General features: G+C 31.6%; 1 protein-coding gene across 1 annotated transcript in view; it reads left to right on the top strand.

Annotated features, from left to right (window-relative positions):
* Positions 1-8,470: 8,470 nt before the first annotated feature.
* The window catches only part of LOC129952196 (protein N-terminal asparagine amidohydrolase), a 76,573-nt gene continuing 63,950 nt past the window's right edge, over positions 8,471-21,093 (top strand). Inside the window, exon 1 of the mRNA XM_056064671.1 lies at positions 8,471-8,805. The gene's annotated coding sequence lies outside the window, so the exon portion shown is untranslated. The remainder of the gene's footprint in view (positions 8,806-21,093) is intronic.

The following is a 21,093-nucleotide window of genomic DNA, read 5'->3' as shown; positions in this document are numbered from 1 at the left end:
AGTAAAATTTTTTTACATTTTTACAAATTGGATGAATGAAATTTATTTGAAAGATATCAAGAACCGAACATAAATTTTTACCAAATTTGCGTATTTACGTAAAAGCGGACTATTGGACTTTAATAAAGAAAACAACTGAATATTGAAAACAATATTTTCTATAAGATAAAAGTAGTTTAAAGCCAATATCTCAAAGTTTTGAAAGAATATTTGAGTCCGAAATCAATGTTTAAAAACTTGTACTTAGTTTTTTGTTTAGGGTTTTTATTTTTTGTAAAAAAAAACTGTCAATTCGATTTTTCTCAAAAATTTACCAGATGTTAAAAACTTTATTTTACGTAGCACAACATTTTTTTGGAGATAAAATCATTTTGTATTCGTAAAATTTTCGAGGTGACAAATTTTTTGTTCAGTTTTTTTTTTTAATATATCAAAAAACCGTTAATTTTATATTTTTCAAAAAACATACTTGTTTGGTACCACGCTACAATATATTATATAAAATTTAATTCAAGTCTCTAGCGTTTTTGGTTCGTAAGATATTTAAGATTAACCAAAATGTTCACCTTGTTTTTAAAACAGCTATGGTAAAAAAATCCACCCAAGCAATTTTCTTGAGAGCCCTTTCTATATCTTTCTGCCTTTTTATCTGTATAACAAAATTTATTTGAAGTCGATGGTTATTGAGCTATGGACAGCGAAAAAACGTCGCAAACGTACGGACGTACATACGCACGCACAGGCATCTCTATAAAAATCTTTTATTTCGTCTCTAGCTACCTTAAACTTCGAGAAATGTTAAAATTTTCAATTTGACAAGTCGTACCCATTACAATTAAAGTTAAAAAACTTAAATCAGAAAGAAATTATTATAAAAAAATAAAATTCGAATTTATAACATTATTCATGTTATCTTGGATTGGTTTCAAAAAATATTTGATTTTAATGAAGGTACATTAAGTTTTTCGGACCATATGCCTTTAACAGTAACCATTACTAAAAAACGGTAACACCAGTAAGCGATATCATTCTTTTGCCTAAGGTTTTTTGGAAAGAACGGGATAAGCTCAATTATCATGTGAGACTGGATGAAATTATTCAAAAAATCGATTTTAGCTCAAATAGTCTTATTGAGCAAATTGATCATTTCACCAATGTTATTAAATATTCGGTTACGTCAACTGATAAAATGTGTAATGTCAGAGAAAAACAAAAATGGATTTCGGTTGCGAGAAAACTAAAGTTAAGTCTTTCAAATTGCTAAAGCTTGCAAGAACTCAAAACGGAGATTAATTTCGTAAATCTTATGTTCGAGCCAACAGTTAATACAAAGAACTTTGTAAAAGTAAAAAACAAGAATACTTTTCGAAAATTGCAACGAATTTAAATACTGTAAGAGATTGCACCCATTTCTGGAAAATTGTTAAGGAACTTATGGAACAAAGTTTAAGATTGGTAAAATTTTAAATTTATTATATGGCTCTACATAACCCTTCTTTCACTTCAAATCTTGTGCGGTACGCTGAAAATCTCGTAGATGTAAACGTGTTAGAGGAAGATATAAGCTCAGAAGAGATGCGCATTGTCTTAAACAAAGCAATGGAAAACAAGGAATTCTTAAAAAAAAATGTCCTCATAATTTTTTAGAGAAATTAGAATTCATATTCTCAAATATTACCTACGAGAGAAGTTCAAAACATAGTTGATTCTTATCTTGAAAACAGACACAAATTGTCTGCTATATTTATTTAATTCAAAGCAGCTTTTGATAGTATGATCGGAGATCACTTTTTTATAAATTAAGTTAGCTAGGAATTTCACCGAAAGTTCTAAATGTTTTGAAGAAAATGTATGACAAAAAAATTGTCAGGTTGGCTTCAAACTTTAAGTGGGGCCGACAATTATGCTTATAGTCTCCTTTGCTATTTGCATTATACATAAATGATATAGTGGATGCCTTGCCAAACAGGATTCGGGTTGCAGGACTAACAATAAAATGTTTTTTATATGTTGATATTATTATTAGCTGAAACACCGGAAAGCCTACAGCTTATGATAAACAAACTAAATTTATATTGTAAAAGGTGGAGTTTGGTGGTTAATATTGTAAAGTCTAAACTAACGATTTTCAAACCAAGTAGAGGTAGGAATAGTAGGAATGAAAAATGGGTTTTAAATGGAGAAAAATTAGAAGTTGATGAATATAACTACCTTGGCATGATAATCACACCCAACCGAAACCTAAATAAGCACTTCCATTTAAAATTTACAATATCAATGGCTGCTATAAATTCAACTTTAAAATCCCTATTTAAAAACAGAGAAGTTGCACACAGCGATATGTTCAAAGTATTCGAAGATAAGTCATTATTGACCTTAATAATGACTTATGATCAACAGTATGATCTGGTGGAAAAATTTAACGGTTTTTCCTTAAAAAAAAAAACTTTTTACTTACCACAGACAACTCCCAATTATATAATTCTTCTTGAAACCGGACTGCCACCAGTATATCTCTTTACTTTAAGAATGCACTTCGAGTATGTTATGAAAGTTCTTTCATTTAATGACAACCGTCTACCAAAGAATCTTGCAAAAAACAGCATTCAAACAAATATCAGCTGGTTTAAAAAAATTGAAGGATATATATTTTTGTTGCGTGGGATATCTATGGAATCTTTAGATATTTTTAATACAGCTCCTAAAGAAAAATTAAAAAACATTCTAGATCTTCATAGATGCTCGGATACGATCAGTTCTAATAAAGGAAGCCAAGGGGTCATCGCGTCGATCTTTATACCCAAAACTTGAGTATTATTTGAACGAATTTAATTATTTCACCGATGATTTGAGCTTGTTTGAAATTTTAAATATGTTCCGTGTTAGAAGAGTGCTACTCAATTTGAATTATAGACCTTACTTTAACGACCGAATAACGTTTTGCTCCTTGATTAACCTGCAAGAGCAAGAAACGTCCTATCACTTTTTATCAGTGTGTCCCATTTAAAAGAATTGAGATTTGTATACTTTCAAAAAAACAATATTCAATGAACCAGAGACGATATGTGCCCTTAATGGAGGAAACTGGAAAATCTTTGCCCAATATTGCGTTTAAACCATAAAGCATAAAAAGATTTTGTTGACGATCGACAACTTTTATAAAACTTTTTTTTTCCTTAATGTATTGCATATATTTAATAAATATCCATTTTTGTTTGAGCAGTTTATGAAAATTTTAATTAACAAATAAATGTAACTTATATAAATCTAATATCATAGCATATGTAATTTAAAATCACTTTTGTATAATATGTTTTAATTTAAAATAGAAAATTATGTTATTTTTATTAAAGCTTTTTTAAAGAAATGTTTGTTTGTAAATTTAAACATGTTAAAAATAAGTTGACGAAGGATATATTCTATTTATTATGTTTATAAACATTGCAAACTTAATATTTGAACAGAAATAAATTAGTACTTAACAGTCAGAACATTTAACTTTTCAATATACCAAAGTAAAAATATACAAATTTGTACCTTTTAAAACATCCTATTATGGTTTAAGTCAAATCCTCTTAAACGCCAGAACAGGACAATCCATAGAAAGTTCATTACTTCAGCGTATCACAATGGGTCTTCATTGATCTAAGTGTGACGATGACATCAATCGCCAGCACATAACCTAATCTAAATTAAGTTCATTTTAATCGATTTTGTGTTCTCTATTTGATTTCTTCACGGCTTCCTTATGTTTACCTTATCTATTTTGATGCACACCAAAGACATAGATTAATTGCGCCAATCTAGTCATATTTTCGTGGTTCTACGTTTTTAAATGTTTTTTATCAACTTTCTTTATTTTTTCGTCTAAACTTTGTCTAAATTCAGAAAGAACAAGCAGGTTTGTCTTATAAAAATGTACGTTTTCAAATTTTCTTCCAAATAGTACAGACTTTAAAAAGATTTAAAAATCGATGAGCTAGTCTATTCAGAACACTTACTGCTTCTCGTTACTTGTATATGGCGTTCAGACGAATCATCCAGCAATAACGGAGACATGAAATTGTTGCCAAAACTTAAGTGGAAAAATTCGCATTTAGATCGATACAAAAATAAGCTAGACAGTTTGGTAGCCTCCGTCTCTAACAACGAGATTAACTCAATCCGGGACACAGACATCTTGGTTTCGTGCATAAACCAGGCAGCTCATGCCATTCCAATTTGCTCAAAACAGAAATGGAAAGATTAATGGTTTGATAGAGAATGCGAAGCGGCAAGAAAAAAATCTTTTGGATATCTAAAACTTCTAAGAGTAACAAAAGTAAGAGTTGCAAAAAGCATATACCAAGAAGCTAATAAAGCCTTCAAAATCACGTGCAAATAGAAACAAAGAAATTACTCTCTGGAGCTAATGCGCAAATTATGAAAAGTAAATGACAGCACCTCGTTCTGGAAAATAGCTCGTTCTCTCAATGGTATACCCTTCATCCTAAACATAAAAATTGATATAAACATCCTAGCACAACATTTTGAAAACTTGTTGAGCAAACCAATAATCCCCATCCAGTTGATGCTTCACGCTTCGCCACATTTGGAAAATGAAAGCTTGGACCATGTCTTCACCGTACAAGAAGTCCTGGATGTGATACACAGATGCAAAGTTTCTCAAAAACGCGTCGTTAAACTTTATTGAAAAACATACAGATGCATATAATTACTTATTTGATGTAGGAGAAGTACCAGAAAGTCTTACCAAAAATATCATATTTCCCATATTTAAAAAAGGTGATAATAACGATTCAAACAATTATCGGGGCATATCATTTCTGAACACCATAATGAAAATATTCACTTGCGTCGTTCTAGACAGGCTCACAGCCTGGTAAAAAGTAATAACCTTTTGAGTGAGTTTGAAGCCGGCTTCAGGAAAGATTATTCGACAGTTGACAACATCTTTTCACTAAAGTGCATACAACATCTTTTCACTAAAGTGCATAGGTAGATCTTATCTGGATAAGGGAACGAAATTATATGCTTTCTTTATTGATTTCAAAGCAGCTTTCGATTCAATCAACTATGATTCTACAAGCTCAGTTGCCTGGAATTATCCACACAAATTTTGAAAATAATAAAATGCCTGTACGAAAACAATAAAAGGGCAATATGGAATGGAAACGAAGTATCGCCGTGGTTTCAAACGACATCGGGGGCTGAGCAAGGCTGCCTTTTAAGCCCGCTTCTGTTTTCTATCTTCCTAGATGATTTGACATCAGCTCTGCCAGGTGGAATTAATTTAAATGGTTGCCGACATCAAAGCGTTGATGAATGAAGACGATATCGTCATTTTTTCTGAAACCCAGAAACTGATGCAAATAATGATAAATAAACTACAGCATATTGTCGTCTCTGGAGCCTCACCGTTAATTCAAACAAATCAAAAATCATGATTTTTAGAAATGGTACAAGCAGATTGGATGGGAAAATGTGAACTTAGAGGTGGGTAAGGAGTATAAGTATCTTGAAGATACTTAATACCAAAGCTTTCATTAAACCAACATCTCAATGCAAAACTAACAGAATCGAAAAAAGCTATCAATTGCAATTGGAAGGGGGTCCTCAGCAAAAAATATGTAGCCCCGAGTGCCAAATATAAGCTCTTTGAAGCGGTGATAAATTGATAATGTGCTACGCTGCCTAGATGTGGGTCTTCTTCAATATGACCAAGTAGAAAAACTTTTAAGATACTTCATCAAAAAAATATTCTGGCTTCCAGAAAACACCCCTAACTACATGCTACATCTAGAAACTTGACTTTCTCCGCTGTACATCTTTACTCTAAAAATGAATTTTAACTACATTTTAAAAGTAATGGCTCTGCCAAGTCATCGTCTACCCAGGATCATTACACGGCATCTTCTTAACCGAAAATCGCAGTTTTTTAGGGAAAAGATGCTCCTATAGCAGTCATATAATATTGAAGTGCTAGAAAGTGGGACCGATACTTGGAACTGTAGCTTCGATACACTGCTCGCAAGGATTGAAGAAGACAATGTCTGTTAGTTCACCGAGATGGTAGAACGAAGTAACACGCGAAGTATGTACAAGGGTCTGCAGCACAACCTCCACGCCAGCCACTATTTTGATGACCGCTACACGTTGGAGACAATCTCTATTATCTTTAAAACGAGAATAGAGTTACTACATCTGAATTACCGACCATATAGTGCAGATGAAAACACAGAGTGTACCCTATGCAACCACAAGGTTAGAGAAGACGTACTGCACTTCCTAGCAATATGCCCTATTCTTTCTGCAAACAGAACAGGACACTGGGGAAAAAGCGTCTTAACTTTAGATGAAGCCAAAAGAATCCTAAATGGACAGGAGTGGAACGTATTGAGTTGAGTAACGTCAAAACAGCGCTAAAATACCGATACCAAATCCTGAACGAAGAAGAAAACGAACATTATGAATCTTTATACGAATTTGTTTAGTAAATTAATTTAATAGGTACAACTTGAAAATCTTAACAATTCTATTTCTATTGCACTTGTTTACATAATACTCTTTCTTCTGGCTGACAGCAAAAGCCAATGCTATAACTGTGAAATTAAAACAAAAATAATGAATAATTAATCTGATAAATAAAATCACATTTTTACTACTACTTTTTACTAGTGCACACTTGGCTCCTCTATATCTTTTTCTTGAAACAATGGATGAATTAATGCTTCAAGGCCTGCGATCCAAATTACTTTGCATATTCCATACATACATTTATTATGTTCCTATATGCAATATGAAATCATAATTGATAAAAAACCGAATGATTAAGCAATACCGCTAAAAATTATATTGACATTTAAATTCGTCAGTAAATCGCCGTGCCGCCGCGCCGCCGCTACAAGTTAGTTAGCTATTTACCTTAGTACGAATTGTCTCCACACAATCCCTGTCCGAATTAGAAATAAAATCAAAAAATAAAGTCTCGTATAAAATGCGCATGCAAAAGCAACCACAGAAGTTGTGCACTTGTGCTGGCTGACTGGGCAAAAATAAAATTAAGAAAATATAAATCCAAATAACAAGAGTCTGTTGGTCGTTGTCCATATTATTATTACACAATGTCATCACGAATCCATTCTTCGATATTCGCACCGTACCGCACCGCAGCGCAACAATATAAATATAAATGTATAGTGTATAGATAAACTAGCAATCTGTGTTGTAAGCCGCAGAGGCTGCCAAGAGGCAACTGGTACCTACTCTTCCAGGTAACCCAAAACAGCATCTTTCGCCTCCTTATCAAGTCTCCCTGTCCATCTATTCATTGAGAAGTGCCTCACTTCATCTTCGTTGGCTTGGTTCAAATTTATAATCTGCCTGCTCTCCTTCAAAGACCATTCGGCACATTCGACTGCATCCGTATATATTTTGAGGTAACAAAGAACCCACGAGAGGAGGCGCGTCGTCGTCGTCGTCTTCGTAGTCATAGTCGTAGTTGTTGTGCGTCCCGTCCGTCGTCGTCGTCACGTGCGTCGTCGGTCGGTCGGTCGTTACCGTATGCCGTATGGTAGACAGACGAGGGTGAGCATAAAAACTTACCAAAACATCTCGTCGATATCATGAATATCTGGAATCCCACTACGAGACTACTCTTTTTACTTCGTCCCGGTCGGTCGTAGGTAACCAACCATAAGCAATGTGTAGACCCGGTAAAATGTATTACCACAATTTCTTGTGGCGTTATGAGACCATTTACATTGCCTCCGACATCATCCACTGACAACGTAACTAGTCGCCCGCCGAAGGCACCTCACCTATGGACGATGGACCAAACCACACATCTCCTCAATAACACTCCACATCCACAGCCATCATCAGCAAGCATAACACAGCACAGCCCATATCGCAGGGAGGGAAAACAAACCTCTTTTCTGGCTGACCAAGTATAGTTAAAGAGTTGACCACTCAAATCGAGTGGGATCAAATTATTTTCACTCAATGCCAATGAGTTCCAGTTGAGAAGTGAAGAATTCCACAAACCCTCGCTCGCTGCACAAGTCCACTAAGATCGAAAAAAGGCAAAAGGCAACCTTTGCAGTGGAATATCAGATGTTCAGATGTTTTATATCACCCTCTCTGTCCGGGGGAGCCTTTGTATCTCATGTTGCACTTCCCCATTATTATTGGTGAGCCTGAGCACTAAATTGTGTTTGTGTCTGTGATTAAGTGTTTGTGTGTATTGTTACCCAACCTTTTTTGTATTTGTGTTCTGGTGCGTTCGACTTGAGGTGGTGGTTATTTTAAAAAGACATACAATACAAAAGCATTTTATGATGGTGGTAATTGTATCTATTTGAATTTCATTTGTATTCGTAGAGTATCTGTGTGTTGAAGAGTGACGGAGCCGGTACTTTAAGTTAATCTAAAGAAATGTTCCCAGTTTGAGGCAACCGAGTACCGACCGACCGACGTGCGCCACTCAGTCCGGTTTTGAGAGTTTCGTTGCGAACACGTTTGTATTTGAAGTGTAACAAGTCGCAAAACATTTCTTTATCATCGAACTCATTTCTTTCAAAAATCTAAGCCGTCGGAAGATATTTTTTTGTTTTGGTTTTTGTACTACGTTAAGTGAGATTTTTAAAAAAGAAAATAAACAAAAGTGATACATTTTTTTAGAATCAAAATAAATTTGATATTTTTTTTCAAAAGTGAATGTTTTTCTCTAACTTAACTCAAGAAAGTTTCAAGTCCTTGCATTTCACATCCGCTTTTATGCTGAAATCCAAAATAATTTGTTGTGTAAGTTAATCCTTCAATTTCATAAAAAAAATAAGATATTTGAGTTGTTTTTTATCCATTAATGTTGTCATGTCTAGAAAACAATTGGTGTATTTAATAATTTCTTGTTATTTGTTAACCCAAAAGTTATAAAGACCCGCTTTAAGTGTACACATATTTTACACCAAATTTTACGTGTGGAACTGATAAATTTCCGAGGTAGTGCCACTTTTATAAATTTGTCCTCAGACGAAACCGTATACAGTCAAAATAATTTCGATTAAGTGTAGTTTATTGAATAAGTAACATTTAATAATTATTTAATTTATGCGTCGGCCCAAAAAGTTAAAGACAACAAGTAACAATGTATTCCTTCTGGTTTATATGAACCTAAGCATATCGTATGTAGTAAAGTTGTTGTTGAAATTGTCCTTTTATGAGAATAATATAACTTATAAAGGATTTGGACAATTCTTCCCGAATTATTTGAGAAGGATCTTTTTTGATCATTGGTTGTTTTTTTTTGTCCCTAATAATTTTTTGCTTTAAGACTTTTAAATTGAATAAAGAATATACAGCCAATTCCTTAATAAAGTTCTAAATCAATTCAAAATTCGATCTAATAACTCTCGGTTTATTTTAAAAATTTGGTTTAAAAAATATTTAAAACTCGAGCATTTCTTTACTTTCTATAATTTCCTTAGAACTCAGTATATGAGTTTTAGACACTAGAACTTTGTCAAGGAATTTGCCGTTAGAATTTTAAAATAGAAGAGCCCGAAGCTATACATATTAGGTCCGTTCGCTTACTTTCTGCAATAAAATTCGTAACAAAAGATATTTCAAAGAGTGGTGGTAAAATTCTCTCACAAAAAGAAAAATCTACAAAAAAGTTAGCAAACGGGAACAAATTTTGACTGTCAAAAAAAATATAAATTTTGAAACATCGTCGCTTCGTTTGGTGTTTAGAATTAATTTATGAACTAAGACAACATGAACTTTGTTGTTTTTTTTTTTCAATGAAAAAACTTGATTAAATTAAAACTTGAAAATTGCAATTTTGTTGGTGTCCTTTGGGAATAGAATTTTTAATTTTATAAGTGACAGCAAAAGCGAGCAAATTATTTAATTTATTTGAAGTTCTATCAAATTTGACACTTTTCACAAATCAGCCCAAAGAAATTTATTGGGCTAAAATTCGTAGGTTGTGGAAATATTTTACTCTTTCGCGAGCGCTGCTTCTTACGCAAAACTACGAAATTTTTGAGTACGCGTTTGAGTACGTGGATTAAGTTAAGTTTCATAATTTTTCTTAAAATTAGATGAAAGCCAAAAATCAGAATACCAACATTTACAAAAGATAATTACTTTCTTTTAAAATTGGATATTTTTGTTTAGAATTACTGGTTTGTTAGATTTCATAAAATCGCCATTTTTGAAGACACAACATTTGCTGAACTGGGGCTGCATTCTGTTCAACAGATTGAGTTGCTGCATTTTGAAAAACACAATTGACTTGTGTTTTTTAGTGTCCCAAATATTTCAATTACTTCACATTTTCACAAAATCAGGCGTTTCATCCTGCGTGTCAAACCCGCAATGATTAAAGTGGCCAGGGAGCAGGCTTTTTATTATTCTTAAGTTGTCCCTACTCAAGCTCATGCATTAATACTTCTTTTTTATAATTCGTTAAATACTAACGTTAAAAATTCTTAATATATACTTAAAATCTAAAACTTAGACTGTTGAAAAATATTAATTTGTAATTTATACTTTTTGTATTATCATTTGGTGAATTTGTGTAAGAGTGAAATTTATTATGGATTTCAATTAATTGGTTTAAAGGACACACCATAGTTTGATCTGCTAAAATTAGTATTCAATGGTTTCTGGAGTCTTATGCTTGAACGACTAAAACTAAAGTTTAAACTCCCAAGAACTGATGGTGATGAAATTTGTTCCAACAATAAAAAAAAACTGCAAGTACATTCTATGATTTGCCAAAGAAGGAAGATTTATGATAGAAAGTCTTTGTCAATAAGGCGGTAGTGTTTGAATATCATGAAACCACGGAAGGGATCATAGACAAAACCGCAAACATTTTTTTTGAATGACTTCAAGTCTTGTGACATGTACAGTGTAGTAAGATGACCATACTGTACACGCATATTCCAGGACTGGTCTCACAAATGAAACATATAGTAATTTTAAAACATATGGGTAACGGAAATCACGACCAAATCTCTTAATAACACCCAGAACTCTATTTGCTTTTTTAACTATGAAGTTAATATGTTTATTAAATGTTGGTTTAGGATCTAAGACAACACCCAAGTCAGAAATACATATACTCTACTTAAAGGACAAGAATCAAACATGTAACTAAAAACGATTGGAATTTTTTTGTGTAAAACTCATGGTTTTACATTTGGCAACATTTAAAACAAGACATTAAATTTTTAATGATCGAAACCAAGTAATTTATAAATAAAACAAGGACTAAGATGACTTCTCTGGGGGACACCAGAATTCACAACAAATGAACTTGAACACTCATTACGAAATTTAACACTATAACGTCTACTTTGCAAATATGAGGAGATCCAGTTTATGAAACAGTCGTTAAAACCTTGCTGTGATAGTTTTAAAAGTAATGTTTTATGACACAATTTGTCAAAGGCCTTGCTGAAATCAGTTAAGATACAATCTTCTTGTTAACCTTTTGAATTGTTTTTGGTTATAATTCCCAAGTGACATTGCATTATTTTAGAGAGGTCATTCCAGACTTTAACTCTTCTTTCATTCTCATCTTTTTAACAAGCGATTTATCACTGGACAAACTGCAAAAACATGATTCTAGAGTAGCGTTAATCGAGAACGTAAAAGAAGACAATTTTAAAGATAAATTATTTTTAAAATACAATATTGATTGACAAGCATACCATATCAGCCGTGTTTTTTTGGTATTCCATACATATAGTACAGTGAGAAATTGCCAAAAAAAAAACGATCCGCAGCAATCCGGTATTTAAAATATTTGAAAGTTGATACAATTGAATTTTGGTCAAAATAATTTATCATAAAATTCCAAACGGAAATAGCGAAATTCAGACCAGGGGTGAAATCGTGTAAGCTGATTTTTGATAGTTGACTATCAAAATCAAGAAAATACGTCTGTGTAATGTGATAGTCGGCTTCAATGTTTTAACCAAACAGTTTGTCATAAAATAAAGATTTCAAGAAGGGGGTTTTCTCGTAGACTACAGAGAGTCAAAATTTGTGAACAAAAACCTGTGTGGAGGAGTTGGTTTTAAAGATAATGCGTTATGGTCCGTTTTTTTGATGCTTGTGTACAAAAAATATAGTTTTGTTTTAATCAAATTCAACAAACTGAACTATTCAGTTTTTCATTGTTAAACACGAATCAAACTATCTCACTTGCACTTCATAAGAAACATCGAAACACAATTTGCATTTTAGAAAGTTCTGTCAAACTTAATCATTTTTTGATCATCTTGTGCGGTGGAAACACCAAAAAGATTTATTTAATGAAAACTGAGATAAACCTATGGTGAAAATATAGCAATACTTAATTATCTTTTCTATTGTTTTCTGTTGCAAAATAAGCCAAGAAGTTAATCCATTTTAATTAACAAAACTAAATAATATTAACAGTAACAGAATGATATTTTTCGCCAATGGAAAACTTATGATTCTAAATGCACAACTACTTAACGAACACAGCCATCGAGATACAATGCAATTTCAATCGTGCCAAAATTTGAGAACGAATTCACATAAGATCCATTTGAGACTCGTATAAATGTCAAAAACCTATTCGTAGTATGATTTTACTTTAACTTTTATCGGTAGTATTCATACTGCGGATATTGTGTGTGTTATTCCTGTAAGATATGTAGTTTGTCATCCTTTCAATCATTGTCTCGAAATGTACCTCAACATAAATACATTTTAATTTTGTATGATATTATTCAAGCCAAATAAAATTTAACATATAATTTTTCATTGTGTTGCAGTCCTAAACACCCTCAAAAAGTAAGAATAAATTTCATTTCACATTGATCTTAAATGTTTACTTTAAATCTGCAATGTTTACAAAATGACGGATGATTTTTTATGTATTTCTTAATTGTTTTTCTAATGACATGAAAAACACAAGAGCTAAATATAGAAGTAAACCTTGTCAAAGTATATTGGTTAAGGGTAGTTCCTTTTGTAGGTTCAAACTACTAGCGCTTTTGACTTTTGTGACACTTAGCTGTCATCTAAATCATCATAATATTTTAGTCACTAAGGTCACTTGATTTGACACTGTTTTTTCTTTCGAGCTACACAAAAGACCGTATCGCATGACAAATCAACATTACTCAAGTTATGGAAAGTTATAACCGCTTGAAATGTGAGAAAAAGTAGTTAGAAATTACACCAAAACATATTGGTGCTAACTTTCCCATTTAAATGGTATTGTTCTCCACACTTAATAGCTAAATCAAAACGAGCGTCAATATTGACATTATTCTGAAACCATTAATACTATTTTAAATTAGTAATACTCAATTTAAATATAAGTCGTATATTTTATTGTTCAACAAATATAGATGCAAAACTAAGTTTAAATTTTTGAAAATATTTAATTTCTACATTATTTTATTTATAATTTATATAAAATAATAAAAAAATCAGTATACCATCCTTATAATTATTTTCTTTGTATAGATTAGATGTTAAGACACATCCCTAAAAATTATTGGTATGTTTTTTTTTAAATTAGATCTGCTCTGTTTGAGTACGTACAAAGTTTTGTTTATATCCGATATCTTAATTGTGTCGCGTTCTTAAACTAATTAAATAACTTCAATGTTTATTATTGACTTAAGTTCAAATAAAAAACTTCCGTTTTGTTGAACTTTATTTTTTTTTGTATCACGAAACAACACAATTTTGCTTAGAAATTTTACTTTGGAAAATTTACAAAATTTATAAATATCCTAATAAATATACAATCAATGTATTACCGCCTCTAGACACATCAGACAATTGTATCATATCTACAAAATCCTCATGTCTAAACAATCCAGTTAAAGAAAAAACTCCTGTGAGAACCGTTTGGCAATATGAGAAAGCCAACTGGGACGGCCTCGATGAATTTTTCAGGAACTTACATAACTTAAGTCTTTGTGGAATGAAACATTTTTTCCCGAAAATTTATCAAACCTAAAGAGAACTCATGGTTTGATTCGCCCTGTAAAGAGGTTATAAAGAACCGGAATAAGTTCAAACAAGCTAGAAAGAGCGTCTTATTCGACGAACCAAATTTCTGGTCATTTGTAAAAACGTACGAAACACCACGTTATCCTCGGTTCCAACGCTCGTCCACAATGACACTCCTTATGTAAACTCGATTGATAAAGCCAATTTGCTTGCAGCACAATTTGCTGTTACTTTGAGAGTGTCATGAGTCTTCTTGTACTTGAAAGCGTAAACTGTTTCATGGGACAAGTCTTCTTTCGCACTCGTACAGTTGCAAGAGTACTGAAAGACCTTGACATACACAAATCCTGGCCCGGATAGTATTCGCCCTATTGTTCTGAAGAGGTGTTCTTCAACACTTGCAAAACCACTGCGTAAGTTTTCCATCTTTCCTACTCTACAGGTCTCTTTCCGAGGGGATGGGAAACGGCATTTGTGCAGCCTGCCCCTAAAAAAGGCGAATCCTTCTCACCCTCTAACTATCGTCTAATAGCACTCACGTCCATTCTTTCCACGGTCATGGAAACGCTGATTAATTATCAGCTTAAGAAATATCTCGAAGAACGGAAGCTTCTTAATGAACGGCGGTATGGCTTTTGTAGCAATAGGTCCACTGGGGATCTCATGGTGGAACAAATCTTTACATCCCAAAAATGCTGCTAGATGTTTTGGATTTCTCCGAAAAGAGCTTTAAAAATGATGGGGGATCGAACTATAACCGAAACAATTACGTCACTCGAATACCGTCGCAATGTTTTATGTATTTCGTTGTTCTACCGATATTTTTATAAACAGTTTTCCGTCGAATTAGCCAGTTGCATTACCACCCCCTGAAAAAATTCAACCGTAATACTCGAACTTCTGGCAATGCTTATCAGTTCACCCTTGAGCTCAGTTTCTTAGCAAGTATTTCGATATTTTGTATATTTTGGAAGTGTAGTAACTTCTAAGCGCTTCCTTGTAGAAAAAAAGTTTCTCAACCTTTTTTGAAGTACACCTCACTCATGATCTTCAAAAGTAATAGATTAAAAAGGAGATTTTTCACTGCTCGCGGGATTTTGTTTGGGACTTTTGTCACTTGTTAATACGATGTCGTTAGTGTCTACCAATTTTCATCGATATGCGAATCATTCCGATGGGAGATGCCTGTTTTGAATGGAGCATGTGGAAAATATACAAATTTGTGCGACTGTGAATGACCTGATATTGTTGTAAAGTTGTGAAATTATAAAATAAAAGGAATATTCCCTTTTCTCCACACACATAAAATAAGTTTTTTTAATGAAATGTTAGCATTAACCCTCAATATTATTCCTCATGCAGCTTATCGACTCACTCAAGATGATTGAGAAATTGGCTCGTTTTGTCTTTTATTTTCTTATCTCTTAGAATTCATTATTTAATATTTATGGGAAATTTAAAATTGAAAACAAAACATTATTAAAAAAAGAAAAACCGTATCATCTTAAAATAAACAAATGATAATCTAAAACGGTGCTGATATTTTCTGAAACTAATACATACACACAATGCCTTTTTATTTGTTATATACTCTTTGCCATTGATTGAAATATAATCAGTTTTAACTAATTTCTTATTTTTTAAAAAAAACAGCTCTGAAAACAATAAAAACAACTGCCAAGAGAAGAAGTGTTGCCTGAAGCGAAAATCAAAAATGAAAGTTGTTTTTGAATGTTTTATTATTTTTTCAGTATAAGTTTTAGAATACATTTCAAATAACTAGCTATTTGACTATGTGGAAGTTGACATGCAAAATTATAACTATCTATAGATCCTAAGCACCATGTGCTTAACGGTCGTCCAGCTCTTCTTCCTCCTTGTATGAGCGGATTCCAAGACTATACTTCACAGAATCATTTCTGTCGTCAGTCTTCTCTCACTTTTGAAGTATTTATGCTTAAACAGTTCTTAGTAAAAAGACGCAGAATCCTATAGAACCAATTTTTGTTCTTGTTATGAATTTTTAGTCTTAAGGTCATGACATCTTATGTGCAAAACGGTAGCACTAAATATTAACTCTTAAACAGATTATTCAATATAATAAATTTATTTATTCAAAGTTTTTAAAAACTTATGATAGAGTCAAATGAAGACCTATAATTCATCTCGTAAAAACTAAGATATATATTTAAACTAAATAATTATACTTTGCAAAATGATTAAACATTTGTTGTAAAGTGATATGTTCTATTTGAACTTAGCCTTAAAAAACTTTTTTTCATTTTTGAAAAATATATTTAAAAAACCTGATGTGAATTCCTGAGTCGAGATTAGAAATCATTTAAAAATTTGTCTGTGGAAAAAAGTATGTATGAAAATCTTACAAACATAAATGTTTTGAGAATTTAGCCAAATGTAAAACTTTTCATTAAAAAAATATTCAAGAAAAATGTCTTAACAACTTTTTTTATTAATTCAAAACATTTAGTTTCGTAAGATAAATGTGCTGGTACTAAAAGAAATGCTGCAACGAATACGGTGACTCAATTTCAAAATTTGCGAAAACGTTGAAGTGAATTCTGTAGAAATCTGTTCAACATTTTAAAAACTAATACTAGTTTCCAATTTTGTATTTATTTCTTTTTATTAATATTAAGTCAACAAAATCCTTTCTCTAGTTAAGAGAATTTTTTGGGTGTCGTTTTGTTGGCCAAGTGTCTCAGTACCCAAACTGGAAAATATGAAATATTTTGAAAATCGAAAAAAACATGGGTTGCATTAATGGAGTTTTTAAATGTATTTAAGAAACAAATACTTAAAAAAAATATTAAAATTTTCTTTTTAGGTGAACGCAAAAAATATTTTGCAAAGTTTCATAAAACTGGTTCATCCGATTAGGTGTTGGTTGCAACATAGCTTTTCGTACACACACACCAAGGACTAAAATGACAAGCACACAAGTTTACATTTCTATCTATTAACGTATTGCTCATTTTGATTGAAGCCCTATAAAACTTGATCAAACCTATGCGGGAACCCTATTTAAAATACACTCACATATTAATTCGTATTTTATAAACAAATTAATAAAAAAAATAATATAACAAATATTAAAATAAAGCAATATACAAAAAACCCAGACATTATTTCAAAAAAAAAAAATCAATATAATTTATTGGATCTTAAGGCATGTTTTAACATTTTTTCATAGCTAATTTGTTATCAGTATATTGTATTTTATTACTTTAATTAAGAGATATTCTTATCTCGTTATGTGAGATGCTGTTTTGTTTTCTTCAATATGAAGTTTATGTACTTATACAAAAATATAGTTTTCATTGAATATATCAACTTTAAAAACAGCAAGAGTTTGGCTTATGATGCTATGTACATACACGCATAGCTATACTGATAAATATGAAAATCTCAATTTTAGAAGTAATCACTTATAGGGAGTTCCTGTCACTTTTATGAACGTAGAGAAATTCATAATCGTTTCTTCGTTATCAATAATAAACTTAAGTTTTATTTTAAATTTAGTATAAAATATTTTTTTTTACTTCAATGACTTAAGCGTGTGAACATTATTCAGTATTACGCATTTTTTAAAATAACTTTTCTAATGAGGCGTTAAATTGTCTAGACGTGGCTATTTCAATCACATAGCAAAATGAATTTTAGCAGCAGTATAAATGACAATGAGTTCTTGTTGATAACATACCCCTACATAAAATTGAAGCAAATGTACATAGTGTGAAACAAATCTTCGTAACTCGGTGCCGAGAATGACCAATAATCGTTTTTACAGAGGATGTTTATGCATCCAAATTAGTAAAAGTCCACCTGATATTATAAATAACACATATTATTTTACTTAAACAGGGAAAGCATTACTTGAACTGACTTTCGTTTCAACTTCGAGTTCAATAGTTTATTCTAGGTTACTCCAAAAGAACTACAGATTTCTGCGGAAAATACTCTGAAATTTTTGTTTGAAAACAGTGGAAAATTCTTATTACGCAAAAAACTTAGTTGTTCTGTTAAAATGCAAATCCTATGACAGCCAAATTTCAGCTATCGAAGCGTTTTTTTCCAATGTTGTCTAATAATGAGTGAACAAGGTCGCCTAACCAGACCCAGACAAGCGAATCAGACCTCCAACATTTAAAAACCACATCCGTACTTCACAGCAAAAACCATAAAGTCGGGTAGCATCCCTAGTTTGGAACTGTTTTAAACGACATCCCTTGGTTTTGTGTAAAATACCACAAACTTTAAAACATCAGCTCACAAAACTTTGTTTGATTATTCTTTTGCTGTCTTTATATTTTGTTTATTCGAAAATTGGTACCAGGTTTTGTAACTAAGAGAACTGGATTTCGAACATGAAACTAAAGAGCTCTGGGGGTCATTCTGTAAAACGATTATCGTCAAACGATAGTATCAATTCACGTGAGACGATAATCATTTATATGTGTATTTTTCGGTGTAATTGAGTTTTGTTACCAAGTGAAAATGAAAACTCAGAAAAAAATAAAATTAATACGGTTATAGAAACAAACAAGAGATAAATCTGACCCTCTATCTCTTCCAAACTATATGTAAGCATTTTTGTTTTTTCTTTCTCACTTGCAAAATAATCTAGCCCTATCATGAATTCCATCGTAATCGGAAATTTTTACGAACCCCAAAAAACTGTATCATGAAATCCGTTCGTAGGGCAAAATTGTATGAGATTTTCCACTACGTCCCATAGACAAAAACCAAGTTTTAATAACATTTTCAAGTTCTCGAACAAGCGTTATCTTTCGTTGAGTTCATTTTGACATTTCAGTTATCTTATGAAAACGATAGACGAGACGATAGTGACAATGCTACGTGAAGCAAATTATTGACGATATCGTTAATAAAAACAATTATCGTTTTGAAAATTACGGAATGACTCCCTTTTTAAAACAAAATATTTTTAAAAGATTTAAAACTCTAAAAAACCATTTCACGAGTTCAAATATAATGAAATGCACGACTGGATCGCACGAACTTGCTCCTTTATGCAAAGAGTCTTTGTATTATAATAAAAATATGAAATACTCAGAAAATGGTTTGTGTATTTAAATTAACTTATCGAATACACACCATTTTTTGTCGGTAAGCTAGTTTCATCCCAAGATACAACTCATCCTAGGACAACTCCTCCTGGAAATAAAAAATACTTTAAGAATACTGAACGAAAACAATTGATTGTGTATTCAACTAGTTCGTTCCAAGCTTTTTTTGGATAGCTTTATTTTAATTTCATATTAGAAGAACTAGGATGGAAAATAAATTATCTGAAGATAAGAAAGAGGCAGAACATGTTTAAATTGTAAACGATCGCCTATTTGTTGTGTAGTTAGATAGGTGTCTAAAACTGATAAAGAATAGTTCATTAGCGTGCTCAGCTTTAAAGAATAATATTTTAAAATCATATATAGGCACAAAGGTACTAAGAACTAAGATAATACTTGATAGACTTATTAAAATAGATTGTTGATTAAACATATCATATTCGTTAATCCGTTGCAGTGGTGCTAAACGCCATCGTTGGTATTTACAATAGTTATAGTTATAAAAATAGATAAATGTGCACCAAATGCATTAATTTGGATAAAATATAGGAATGTAATTAAAATTTTGTCCAATTTTATAGTATATCAATTTTTTCAATTTTGTTCTAAAAATATTTTTGGTATGCAGTTGTTTAGTGATTGTAAATATACGCTCTAAATTTTAATTTCTTAAAAAAATATTGAACCGTTTTTGAGATAGAGAATTTTGAAAGAAAAAAATTCAATATTTTTTGTTTAAGTCCAAACAAAAACAAATTACACTTTTGGTAATCAAATATTGTTAAGGTAACATAAGAGCTCGTTCAAAAAAAATTATTGAAATCGGTTCATAAGTTGCTGAGAAATTAAAAAACAAACAACAGTTCTGTGACCGGTACCTTTCCAGAGCAAAACAAAATATGTTTTTCTTACTAAAAGAATTCAAGTTAAAACATAAAATTGTAGAGAAAATTAAATAAAAAAATGTATCGGTTTGTTTTTGAAAAAATTCGAATTATATTTTTTCACCAACAAAATTGTATGGGGCCCACTGTTAGTTTTGATCTTAAAAAAATAAAAAAAACACCTAACGCGAATCTACTCAAAAGCTTAACTTCCAAGTTTGAACTCAATCGACTCAATGGCTTAGGCTGCACGATGGTGGAGAGACAGACAGGACAGACGGACGGTAACGCGGGACCCACTCTTTTAGACTTCTCTACCATCGTAATATCATGTTTGATTAAAATCTCGAGTTCCAAATTTGGCACGAATGCAAAAGTTGCCATATAGTTCCTATATGTCGCAAGTAAAAAAAGAAAAATGAACAATTACATGTCATTGTAATTGAAAAAATATACATTTTATTTATTTGTAATAGCAAAAATATACTGTATTGTTGATTTAAGATTATTATCATAAACTTATTTTGATATATTTTGAGACTTGGGCGTTTTTATAAGATCTAAATTTATAGTTTTTAGAAAGCAGAGTGGACAAAATGATTAAATTACAAGAAACCATCAATTGCAAAAACTCGTAATTGAAATCTATATACACTCTTTCAATTACTTTAAAATTTAACTGAAGAGTTTCAATTACTTTAAAATGTAATTGAAGAATTTCAGTTACTTTCAAATGTAATTGAAGAATTTCAATTATGTACTTTAAAATGTACTGATGCTAATTACATGTTATTAAAAAGTTTCAACTACTTCCAATTTCACCACATCAATGTAATTTAAAATAAAAGTAATGGTCAAAAAAGCAGTAATGATTACTTTTCCCAACTCTGCTCACTAAAAACTATAATTTTAGATCGTATTAAAACGTCGCAACCTACAAATTTGTCAAACTAAATTTATGATAATAATCTCATATCAACTATGCGTTTCAGCCAAACCTACGATCTTAAAAGAAATAATAATTGAAACACATATGATCATTTCATTTCTCCAGCCCAAATGTTTTTTCTTGATTCCTGGAAAAC

This window comes from Eupeodes corollae, chromosome 3, assembly GCF_945859685.1.
Source record: "Eupeodes corollae chromosome 3, idEupCoro1.1, whole genome shotgun sequence".
In the NCBI taxonomy this organism is placed as follows: Eukaryota; Metazoa; Arthropoda; class Insecta; order Diptera; family Syrphidae; genus Eupeodes; species Eupeodes corollae.
Note: the sequence above shows the minus strand (reverse complement) of the source record. Positions and strands in the feature narration are given on the sequence as shown.